Source organism: Apium graveolens, chromosome 8, assembly GCF_009905375.1.
Source record: "Apium graveolens cultivar Ventura chromosome 8, ASM990537v1, whole genome shotgun sequence".
Taxonomy (NCBI): domain Eukaryota; kingdom Viridiplantae; phylum Streptophyta; class Magnoliopsida; order Apiales; family Apiaceae; genus Apium; species Apium graveolens.
Genome location: NC_133654.1, coordinates 163058024 through 163071091, shown reverse-complemented (window position 1 = coordinate 163071091; position 13068 = coordinate 163058024).

Here is a 13068-nt window from a genome sequence, read left to right as displayed (position 1 = left end):
CAATGTACCTTGGGCTTAGTTTTCCTTTCTTTTCGAACCTCATTAATCCCTTCCAAGGGGATACCTTTAGCAGTACTAAGTCCCCGACTTCATATTCCTTGTCCTTTCGGGCTAGGTCTGCATATTTCTTCTGTCTGTCTTGGGCTGCTACAAGCCGTCCTCTAATAAGATCCACTATATCTTTGGTCCTTTGGACCACTTCGGGTCCGAGCATCTTCCGCTCTCCTACTTCATCCCAGTATAAGGGAGATCGACACCTTCTTCCGTACAGGGCCTCATAAGGCGGCATTCCGATGCTAGTATGAAAGCTATTGTTATAAGAAAACTCGATCAACGGCAAGTGATCGTCCCAACTTCCTTTAAAGTCTATTGCACAGACTCTCAACATATCCTCTAGTGTCTGGATGGTCCTTTCACTCTGCCCATCTGTCTGGGGATGGTACGCGGTACTCATATTTAACTTGGTCCCCGCACATTCTTGAAAGCTCCTCCAAAACCTGGAGTTGAATCTGGGGTCTCGGTCTGAGACAATGGACGTTGGGACTCCATGTCGCGTCACTATTTCCTTAAGGTAAATGTCCACCAGTCTATCGACTGTGTATCTCTCATTGATAGGGATGAAATGAGCTGACTTTGTCAGTCGGTCTATAATTACCTATATGGCGTCATGGTTGGCTTTCGTCCTTGGAAAGCCTACAACAAAATCCATCGCTATTTGTTCCCATTTCCATTCGGGAATCTCCAGGGGTCGTAAAAGTCCACTGGGTCTCTGGTGCTCTGCCTTTACTCTTTGGCAAGTCAAACATTTGCTCACCCATTCTGCTACATCCCTCTTCATGTTGGGCCACCAGTAATACTCCTTCAAATCCCTATACATCTTAGTGCTTCCCGGGTGAATGGAATATCTTGAACTATGGCTTTCATCCAAAATCTCATCTTTAAGCTCTTGAACGTTTGGAACCCAAATCCGGTAAGAGTACCTCATTATCCCTTTATCATCTTTCTTCGTATGGATCTCTTCTCCAGTCATTGACTCTCTGCCCTCATTCATTATTTTCTCTTGGCACAATCTGATCTTTTCCAATAATTCTGGCTGCATTGAGATCTCAAAAAGCTTTTCAGTTCCGGTTCCGGTTACCTTTACTTCTATTTCCATTCTCTCAAAATCCCTTATCAATTCTTCCGAAGTCGTTATCATTCTGAGTCTTTCCTTTCTACTAAGGGCGTCAACAACCACATTGGCTTTCCCCGGATGATAGAGAATCTCACAATCATAGTCCTTGATTAGTTCTAACCATCTCCTCTAGCACATGTTGAGCTCTTTCTGCGTAAATATGTACTTGAGGCTCTTATGGTCTGTAAAAATCTCGCACTTCTCTTCATACAAGTAGTGCCTCCAAATTTTTAAGGCAAAAACTAGTGCCGCTAGCTCAAGATCATGGGTAGGATATCTAATCTCGTATTCCTTCAGTTGTCTCGATGCATACGCAATCACTTTACCGTGCTGCATAAGCACACAGCCTAATCCTTTGTGCGACGCGTCACTATATATCACAAAATCTCCTTTTCCGTCCGGCAATGCCAACACCGGGGCCGTTACCAACCTTTTCTTTAATTCCTGAAAACTGTTCTCGCATTTCTCCGTCCATTCAAACTTCTCTGTCTTACGAGTAAGTCATGTTAAAGGGGCTGCGATCTTCGCAAAGTCCTGTACAAATCTACGATAGTAGCCGGCCAATCCTATGAAACTCCTTACCTCTGTGGGTGTGGTTGGCCTTTCCCAATTTGAGACCGCCTCTATCTTGGAGGGGTCGACCAATACTCCTTCTTTATTGATCACATGTCCTAAAAACTGTACTTTATACCGCCAGAATTCACACTTCGAGAATTTGGCATATAATTGTTCCTCTCTGAGTATTCCTAGAGCTATCCTCAAATGCTCTGCATGTTCTGCCTCAGTCCTTGAGTAGATCAAAATATCATCGATAAAAACTATTACACACTTGTCCAAGTACTTCTTAAATACTCTGTTCATTAAGTCCATGAAAGCCGCTGGGGCGTTGGTTAATCCAAAGGACATTACCAATAACTCATAATGCCCATACCTGGTACGGAACGCGGTCTTAGAAATATCTTCGGGTTTAATCTTTAGTTGGTGATATCCAGTTCTCAGGTCAATTTTGGAAAAATAAACAGCATCCTTTAGCTGATCGAATAGATCGTCTATTCTAGATAATGGGTACCTGTTCTTTATGGTTAGCTTGTTCAACTCTCGATAGTCGATGCACAGCCTCATGCTCCCATCTTTCTTCTTAACAAATAAAACTAGTGCTCCCCACGGAGACACACTGGGTCTTATCATACCCTTATCCAAGAGTTCCTGCAATTGGATAGCTAATTCCTTCATTTCTAACGGGGCTAATCGGTAAGGTGCTTTTGAAACTGGCACCGTCCCTGGGGCCAACTCAATAGCAAATTCAATCACTCTATCGGGTGGTAATCCCGGAAGGTCTTGTGGGAATACGTCTTCAAATTCGTTAACTACCGGAATACCCTGTAAGTTGGGCACCTCCTTCTGCGTGTCCACCACATAGGCTAGGTAGGCATCATTTCCTTTTCGTAGCATCCTTCTGGCCTGGGCCATAGTCAAAAATTTATGCGTCTGCCTCTTTCCTCTAAATATAACTTCTTTCTTTCCTGGGATATTTAACTTAACTTTCTTCCCTTTACAGTCTATCTGAGCATCATTTCTAGATAGCCAGTCCATTCCCAAAATTACATCAAACTCCCCTAATTTAAAAGGGATCAGATCAACACTAAAAGATTATTCCCCTATGCCTATCTCACAGGCTGGGTGAATCTGGTTAACAGGAATAATTTCATGATTGGCTATTTCTACTTGTAAGGGTGCTATCAAGGGTTCAGCTTTAAGTCTTAATTTACGTGCAAAGTCCCTTGATATAAAAGATTTAGTTGCTCCTGAATCAAATAAAATGTTTGCACTGACTGAATTTAGAGAAAGGGTACCTGCTATCACATCTGAGTCTTTCATAGCATCCTGGACTGTCATGTTGAAAGTCCTCGCAGTAGGTGGCTTATTGGAGGCAGCCCTGCTGGCTCCTGAAGTTGTTGGTTTGTTCATTGGGCATTCCCTCTTCCAATGACCCGGGCGTCCACACTGATGAAGTGGTGGTTGGAATGACGGCAGGGGCTGATGAAGGGCATTTGTGAGAATAGTGGCCCACTTGTCCACACTTAAAGCAGGTTACTGGCTTTCCTTTACATTCCCCAGAATGCATTCTTCCACAAGTGTTACAGGCTGGCAATGGGGGTCGAGACTGGTTGGAATAGGACATTCTTGACTTCTGGCCGCTCTGGCTCACATTCATGCTCATTGGCCGCTTAAACCCAGTGTTCTTTCCTGGTAGGGACACTGCTCCTCGATTAAATCTAGTTCGGAAGCTCCTTCCCGCTGAAACCCCACCCATGCTCATACTTTTCCTCTTTATTCCCTTCTTCTCTCTTTCCTTCTACATCTGTTCACTTCCAGCTTCTACAATCGTTGCCTTTTGCACCAGAGTGGCATAATCCGTAAGCTCAAGGATTGCCACCCTATTCTGAATCCACGGTTTCAGTCCCTGCTGAAACCTCCTAGCTTTCTTTTCCTCGGTGCTCACAAACTCCGGCACAAACCTTGATAACTCAGTAAATTTCGCTTCGTACTCTGCTACAAATAAGTTATTCTGCTTTAGCTCCAAGAACTTGAGCTCCATCTGGTTTTCCATAAACCTCGGGAAATACTTCCCCAGAAACAACTGACTGAACCTCTCCCAGGTTATGATAGCATCTGTCTCCATGTTTTTCTTGGCCTCCCACCAGTAGTTAGCCTCTCCTTTCAGAAGGTAGGTAGCAAATACAGTCTTCTGTGCCTCATCGGTACTCAAAATCTCAAAGGATTTCTCCATTTCCTTTAACCATGCCCTTGCCTCAACCGGGTCGGCTGATCCGTGGAACTCAGGGGGCTTAAGGGACTTAAAAGCCCTGAAAGAGTTTGCCACAACATTGTTATTTCCTTGAGGGGGTGGGTTGGGGTGGCGTTCCAAGTTCTGCCTTAGTAGTTGCATGAACTGGCCCATGGGATCCATGCCTGGGTTTGGTACTGGTTGCTCAACCTCAGTTTCTCCTTCTTCAGCCTCTATCTCAAATCCCTCAACATCATATGTTTCCTCTTCCTCTTCATACAGGGAGTTATCATGTTCCACATAATCCTCGTCTTCCTCTTCACTGTGTTCCTGGTTCCTATCATCCTGGTTATGGCTTCCCTGGTCCTTAGATCCAGGGTTCGCCCTAGTTCCAATCTTTCTTGGCGGCATGATACTGATAATAAAAAAAATATTAGGAAATTCAACGTTAGGTCACAATCATACTCAATATTGTGCCTTACACAACTCTTATAATGGGGAGAACGTATCTCGTAATTCTATTACATTATGACAGTTCTAATAAGAAGTGCAGTACTAATAATGATAAAAACAGTGATCTCGTCACTAAGGAACTGAACTGAAAGGAAACAAATATATACATAATGCGAGAAATACATAGTTTGATCTGGTCAAAAGTACAACAGTGCTACAGCCATCTGTCCCAAAAGTGATACACAAGAGTCTATCTGTCTAGTCAGAAAAAGGGATGCTATATACAAGTCAACTATCCCGGAAAATTGGCTCTTACTAAGGCCTCGGCTAACTAGACAACTAGACTATTCCATCGTCAATCCTGAATCACACACCAGAGCGGGTCAGCTCCCATACCCTTTCCATCGCACGACGGAAGATATAGTCGGCCTGCCGCCTGGAGATCCTACCATGCCTGTCCCCCTGGAGAGATCTGAGTCTCGCTCGCGATGTGAGCTCTATCCCCGTAAGCTCCCTCCTCAAGGATCGGGGTATAGAAGCCCTAGTATCATAAGCTCGGGTACGCCTACCCGCCCTTTCCGCATCCAACTTCCTCCTGGCCTCATCCAGTCGGGCCTCGGCAACAGCCACTCGAGTCCTCAGTACATCCTGAATATAGTCGTGGGCTAACAGAGACTGCCTGTGGGCAGGGTCAAGAGGTGGTGAGTCCGGAGCCGCTGGGGGTGCCTCCTCGGTCTGCCTAGGCTCAGGAGTATGGGTCTCTGAGCTGTCATCATAGGTGCTCCAGGATGGTAGTGGAGGGGTAGGAGCTCTGACCACCGGAAGTGTGGGTAAAGGGGTACCAGTGTACACTACCATAGCTCCGACATGCTCCTCAGCCACTGGGACCTCATCCGGGTCCTCCTCATCTGAAATAGCAATGACCTCTATCTCTGACTCCTCTGAGGGGTCCTCCTCATCCTCCTCCATCTCAGGCTCCTCCTGATCCTCGACATCTAGCAGTGCCTCATCATGCTCACGCTCGAACATCTCAGGGTCCTCTATCTCAGGCGCCTACACATTAAACGAGCTAAGTTACTATCATGATACTTATAAGGGTTCCCGTAAGGGTTTTAACTGTCAGCACTACTTTAAGTAGTCCGACCATGAACTTGGCAAGAGTTCTTATTATCTTTGTGAGTTTGTTATTATATCGTCGCATCATCTCTGAGGTTTATAACGCTAAGCTCTGATACCATTTCTGTAACACCCCCAGATCCGGGGTCAGGGATCCGGGTCGTCACGGTCTTTCTTTCCACAATATCACTTCACTTAATTAATAATAAATAACCTTATGCTGTGACCCCACACTAATACACCCACAACCCGTTATAGTCTCAGAGATGAAATTGAAATAAGTACAAGTCCTTGAATCCACAATTAAAAGTTATTACAACTCAAAATAATTACTTGGTAAATTTACAGTTAATTGCCATTATCTACCACAAGTTATAATTATACATAATTGATTCTCAAAAGTAGAATGCCTGATCTACCAATAGATCTACCTCTGCGGCTATAGCAGCTACAACATCAACGGGAAGACGCGGGACGCTTCCCACGCGCTTGCGCTGGGTCTGCTGGAGTCTGGCCATCTTTCCTAACTGTTGTTGTGTGATGAAGAAATGAAGCAAGAGTGAGCATTACAGCTCGCAAGATAATATATAGTGATAACAATAATACAAATATCTAAAAGGATACTTACTAGAATCCTTTATCATGTGTAAGGTAATTACTTACTGGATATAAGTTTAAAAGAAGATGAACTTACCAATTACTTCACTATACTTATACCATTTTTAGAAATCTACTTGAACTACTACTGTGTAAAGTATAACAAGATTCAAGAGGTCATCCCATAGATGAGACCATAAATTAAAAGTTGAATATATTCAATCTTTGAAATATTTTTTAAAAAAATGAAGTTACGAGATACTTCATTCAATAGAAACACCAATAAAACTGCTTGACCCTGTCAATGCTTCGGCAACCACCCATTCGTAGCCTTTCGATCGAAATGCTACGGGTAGTGTTGCAGAATTAACCAACTGGATGATGAACTCATTACGGGAGTTTGCCGCGATAGGAAGACCACTTACGATGATCAGTCGTAGTAGTACAACCCCACCATTTTCTACATGTAGAGGAGAACCTGTCAGATTTACTTGTCAACCGAACACTGGACTCCTAAGGAATGGACCGCCTTAGCGGAACTTCCAGGCCATTTGGGCCAATATAATAAGGCTGGGCCGGCGCTACTCGACCACTTACGCCACTCCTAGTTCAGATAAAATCCATGACTCTGAAACTTAAAGCTCGTCCCCACTTTCCCCAAGTAGAAACTTGTTGATACAGCTCCACCAAGAAGTCGTATCTAATTGGAAAGGAAAACTCACCGATATTTCCCAGGCGATGACTATTAATGGATTAACTTGTTCCAAGAATTTTACTTCCCGAGTGTTGGGGAAGTAATCAAAAACTCTTTTATCAAGACAGCAACCTTGTTGCGAATATAAAACACACCAGAGAGCCGGATCCCTCAGGTTTTGATTGAGTATTTAAATCCCCTTCGAAAGGAGGATCTTAAATATAAAAATGAGTTTTGGGATCCGCTCTAACTTTTAAAAATCATTTTGAAGGCTCGCGAAACATTTTAAGAATGTTCGGAGAGATGTTGATTTAGTAAAATAAATCAGTCCCAATATATTAGAAAATATCTGAATATTATTATTTAAATAATATTTCCATAAAGAATAATCTTTATAAAATTAATTGAAGTAGAAGTTGTAAAACTTATACTTGAAATGAGTATTAAATAACCAAAGATAAGTTTGATTATCGACACCTTATTCTTTAATAAAATAAAGAATAAATCTCAGCAAATAATCGGAGTCATAGATCCTCAAATGAATATTCAAATAATATTCAATAAATAAAATACGCTGAGTCATAAGCCCTCGAATGAATATTCGAAATAATACTTAATAAATAAATAAGCTGAGTCATAAGCCCTCGAATGAATATTCGAAAGAATACTCAATAAATAAATAAGCTGAGTCATAAGCCCTCGAATGAATATTCGAAATAATATTCATTAAATAAAATAAAGTTATCGAATAAACCTTATTCGGTTAGTAGTTTTGAAAACTATAACCATATATAAATATATATATATATATATATAAAATCTACTCGGGATCCTCGACTCCCGGTTTTAGAAAATGCTTTCACCTTTGGGTCCCTATACTAAGGGTATATGCAAATTACCGCTATTTTCTAGCATAGGTATTATCAACTGAACCAACAGATATATATTTCAAGAATATGAAACAGGCATGCATATATACCATATCACATGCTACAATATATCGCAAAAATTTGCTAAATAACCATTATGCATCTATCACAAGATAATGCATGTACAAATGTATACATCACAACAACAGTATAACGGATAGAAAACTTGCATAAGCGACTGGGGGTTACGAATGGCTCGGGACGAGTCTGGTAACCTATAAACAACAAGTAAGTTGGAATTAAACCAAAGTCACTTGTAAATCTATACATTAACCAACTTAGACTCTAACGCTCGCTTTGCGCTTACTGATTCTCTTAAGTCACTCGAGTACCCTCGGCTCCACCATTTTTTAATAATTTAACCATTACGAGTTTTAAGGCGATTCCTTCGCGAGTGTCTTAACAACTGCCTAACACTCTTACCATAATTGTTTCATACATTAATTAACCCTTTTTGGTCTTTAACCTATGTTTCAAAGTAAGGCGAGGGGAAATGTTTTGTTCCCGAAACGCCGTTACTTAAAACGGTCATTTCTCCTAAACCGTACATCGGAATCAAACGAACTACATATCAAAACGAAGCTCGTAACATGAACTATCTAAACATGGCAATGGTCAAAATCTAGCAGGGAGTTCTCGGGTCCTAATGTTATGAACAAAAGCAGCCTAAAGTAAATCGGACATTACGACGGCTATGTTTACGCGATTTCCCAAATTTAAACCATTCCAAATCCACCACAATTCAACCCCAATTCACAACCCAATCAAAACTCCATCCAAACTACATTACAACAGCCCCAAATAAACTCATTATAATCAATTTACTTAATCTTAAAACTTGAATTTAAACTATACTACATTCTTTAACCAAATCATAAGATTTCAACAATCCATTCACCACCATTCCAACCCAACTCTTAAACCAACAATCACTAAGCTACTCTAATACCATATCAACCAAAATCATCCTAATATACAAAGTAAAGCTAGGGTTTGGAGATGATATACCTTCCTTGAAGTGGTGTGAGTAGCTAGGAAGCCTTAGGAAGCCTTGAGGAGTCTTAGGAATGCTTAGATCTTAAAGGAAAAGCAAGAAAATCAAGTTAAAAACCTTGAAATCACTATTCATTGTCTTCTTCATTGATTTATTGGAGAAGATAGAGAATGAATGGGATGCTTAAACTCATAATATAGCCATAACTATGCATAAGGAATACTAGGGAATTATCTTACCGATTTAGGAAGCTTGGATCTTGGATTTTGAAAAAATTTCCCTTTGAAAATGCAAAAAGCCGAGAGCAATGTTCTTGGTGATGAGAAATAGAATTTTGTTTTGGTGAAAAATGATTTGTTTTGGCTTGGTGGATGTAGTTTTGTTTTTGTTTTGGTTAATTACCTTTTTAGCCTTAAACTTTGTGTGGTTTTAATTCAACCACATCTCATTCCCTTATGTCATGCTTATGTCATGCTCATGAGGTCATCCTCCCCTCTTTGTCCTCTTCTAATTGGTTGGGTGACATCATCCTCTCTAATCCCTTTGATTAACTTCCTAATTATTTGACTAATGACCGCTGATCTGTTATACGGTTCGCTTAACTTTCGTTTTCGTTTATCGTTTGAGGGATCATACCCGGGATCCTATTACTTAGGTTTCCTTAACCTTTCTCAATATATTAAATTCCTTTTATGATCCTCTCTTATACTCCTTTAATTAAAATCCTTTTTATCCTGTTACCTTATACTCAATTCTTTCCGTATCTAGTGGATTTCCGGGAAAAATCAAAGTGTTCGGAATTGGATTCTGACGATCTTTACATACACTTATATACCATAAAGAGTACTAATAAAATCTCAGAATATCCATAACAGAACCCCTACATAGTGTGGCATGAAAAGTTTTTCTCATTCAGCTAAAACACTATTCATAAGGGTTACAAAAAGTTCAAAATTTTGGGGGTTATTACATGCAGGGCAATGAGGAGGCTGAAAGGATGCTAAATTTGGTGCACACTACAAAATCTCTTCAAAGAGCAAAGGATGCAATCACTGTTATGCCTTCCACCACTGGAAGTGATTTTGAACTGGCTGAAGACTCATTTGGGGATGCTGGTGGGGATGATGAGGAAGATAGCATGAGCATAGGGGGAGATGCAGATATTCCTTCCTGGATGCTAACAAAAGAATGTTCCTACTCACATCTCTAATCAACACTATTCAAGCTGATCAATGACACCCAAACAACCATTCAAGCATCTACTAATGCCAGCACAAAGAAGCTACTCACAGCTTGTTTGGAATATGTTGTGAACTTGATGATAAATCATACAAAACACATTAGTAGATTTAACTTAGTGGATTTTGTAGCACTCGACGGATGGTCAAATATAGTCCCGAAAAATGATTCAATATAGTCCCGACGGATGATGATTTGATATCCATCGAGTGAGTAGCTTATGTAATAATTAGTATTATAGCACATTTCTGTAAACAACTTTGTGTAGATTCTGTTGTAGCATATGAGTTATGTTGACTACTAGTAGATATGCAGAATAGGTTGATTAATTATAAATATAAGATGTATTGTAATTCTGCATAAGTGAAATGGAGTCAAGTGTCAAATAGCTACCTGACGGATGATCAACAAAGCTACCCGACGGATGATCAACAAGCTACCCGACGGATGACAACAAAGCTACCCGACGGATGATCAACAAGCTACCCGACGGATAACAAGAATGTACCCGACAGATGATCAATTCAAATATCTGTTGACCGTGACAATACAGTCACATGCGTTGGGTGTTTGCAAAAGGAATGTGGCATCCTTTTTAGCAGGAAATTGAGAACAAAGAAGCATTACCATTTGTATGCAAGTTATGAAGATTTTCAAAGATGCTGGAATAGAGTAATGAAGCAGCATGGAGTTAGACTTGATAGGTTTTGTTTTATTACCCTGTCTTATTACCATGTAAACTTGGTGATATATAAACCAAGTGTAGCAAGTAGAACAACAACAAAACTATTTAGTTTTACTCTAGAGAATCTCACTTAGTAGCTATTTAGAGAATTTTCAGATATCTCAAGGGAACACCAAAACTTGGCATTTGGTACCCTAGAGATTTTGGTTTTGATCTAACTGGTTATTCAGATGTCGATTATGCAAGTTGTAGAATAGACATAATAAGTACAACATGAACCTGTCAATTTCTAGGGAACAAGCTTGTGTCCTGGTTCAGTAAAAAGCAAAATTCAGTTTCTACTTCTATAGCTAAAGCTGAATATATTGCTGCTGGTAGTTGCTGTGCACAGATTTTGTGGATGAAAAAACAATTGTTGGACTATGGTCTACAAGTGGATAGAATTCCCATTTTATGTGATAACACAAGTGCAATTGCCATCACTGAAAATCCAGTGCAGCATTCAAGAACAAAGCACATAGATATCAAGTACCACTTCATAAGGGAACATGTGATGAATGGTATTGTGGAACTTCATTTTGTTCCAAGTGAAAAGTAGCTTGCAGACATATTTACCAAGCCACTTGATGAATCCACCTTTTCAAGGTTGGTAAGTGAGTTAGGTATGCCTAATTATTCTTGAATCATTTCAGATATTTTGCAAGTTGTTATGCAGCCAGAAATTTAATTGATTTTTCTGATATGGATGAAATTTTGGCTAAGTCAAAATTTACATCCCGACGGATGCTCATTATCCATCGAGTTTGATCATCCGTCGGGATATTAATTGTTTATAAAAATCAATTATTTTTCTGGAATATTTTATAACTCGACGGATAACTGATTTGTCCTCATCCGTCGAATTGCCTCAATCCTAGCTGTTAAATCTCTGAAAATTATCCATCGAGTATACTTACAGTTTGTAAGCATGACATGACGGATAAGTGACATATTTTTTATAGTTTATTATTTTCTTAAACAGCTATTTTGGGCAATTTTTATTGGTCACTTTATTTTACTTTATTATTTTTGACAGTTTATTTCCGAGATTTTATAAAAGCAGAATTCACTTTTATTCTATTCTTTTCTCATTCTCAATTTTCAATTGCTCTAACTTCATTTTTCTCAAAAGAAATCACTCTCTCTTCAAATTTCAATCTCTAACAATGGCACCAGTCATCAAAACATGTCTCAACTGGGTACACCTATGAAAAGAATAACTTCATAGCTCTAGTGAACAAAGAGATTCAACAGTACGGAAGTTACCATAAAATGATAGATTTTGTGAAAGGTTGTAAACTCAACTATGCTATACTAGAATCTCCCACCATCTACTGTGAGGTTGTAGAGGAGATATGGATAACTCCAGTGTACAACTCAACTGATAAAACCATCACATTCACTCTTAAAGGTAATCAGTTTTGCATTATAGTGATATTATCAAAACATGCTTTAGAATTCCTGATAATACTGTTACTGCTCCACACACAGACACTGACATAGTTAGCATGCTAAATTCTATGGGCTATGCAGTTTCCACCTCTAAGTTAAGTGAAATTAGGAGGTTAGGACTTAGAAATAAATGGAGCTTTCTGTGTGATATGGTAACTAAAGTGTTTTCTGGTAAAATTAGTAACTTTGATTCTATTAACATATCCATGCTTAACATGCTTTACATGCTAGTTACTGATAAGTATTTCAATTTTAGTGACTTGGTTTTGTTTGAGTTAGGCTTTAAGTTAGGAGAACTCAATAAGAGAGGTAAAAGTGTCTATTATGCTAGATTTTTCATGATGCTTGCTAACCATCTCATTGAGAACATTGTGATTGAAAACCCACCCAACCAGCTGAATTGTTGGGTTCAACAAAGAAGAATAATTGCAGATCTTAATAGAGCAGACCACCACAAAGATGTACCCCTCTTCTATTTTCCAGTAATGGAGGGACCTCAGGTAAGTGGGGTAATTTCTACAGTCTCTAATCTTCCAATCTCACACATTTTTTTGCCTTCAAATGTAGCAATGGCATATGTGTCAATGACCAAACAAATGCCTACCCAAGCTACTAAATCATAAACTTCTAAATACAAATCTAAGAAAGCCCCCTCTGGTTTCTTTCAAAAGAAGCCAGTTGCAAAATCTACTAAACAAAAAAAGGGGAGTGTGAAGGTGGGTGAGAAAGGTGAGGGACATGGTGAAAATCAAAGAAACCCTAAGGATAAGGCTAGAGAGAAGAGTGTACCCAAATCTAGCCACACCACAGTTTCCTAACAAACTGTGGTTTTTAATAAGGAAATCAGCTCATTATTAGTTTCATCCTCCCAAAAGGATGTCACTATTGAAACAAGCTCACAACCAGGA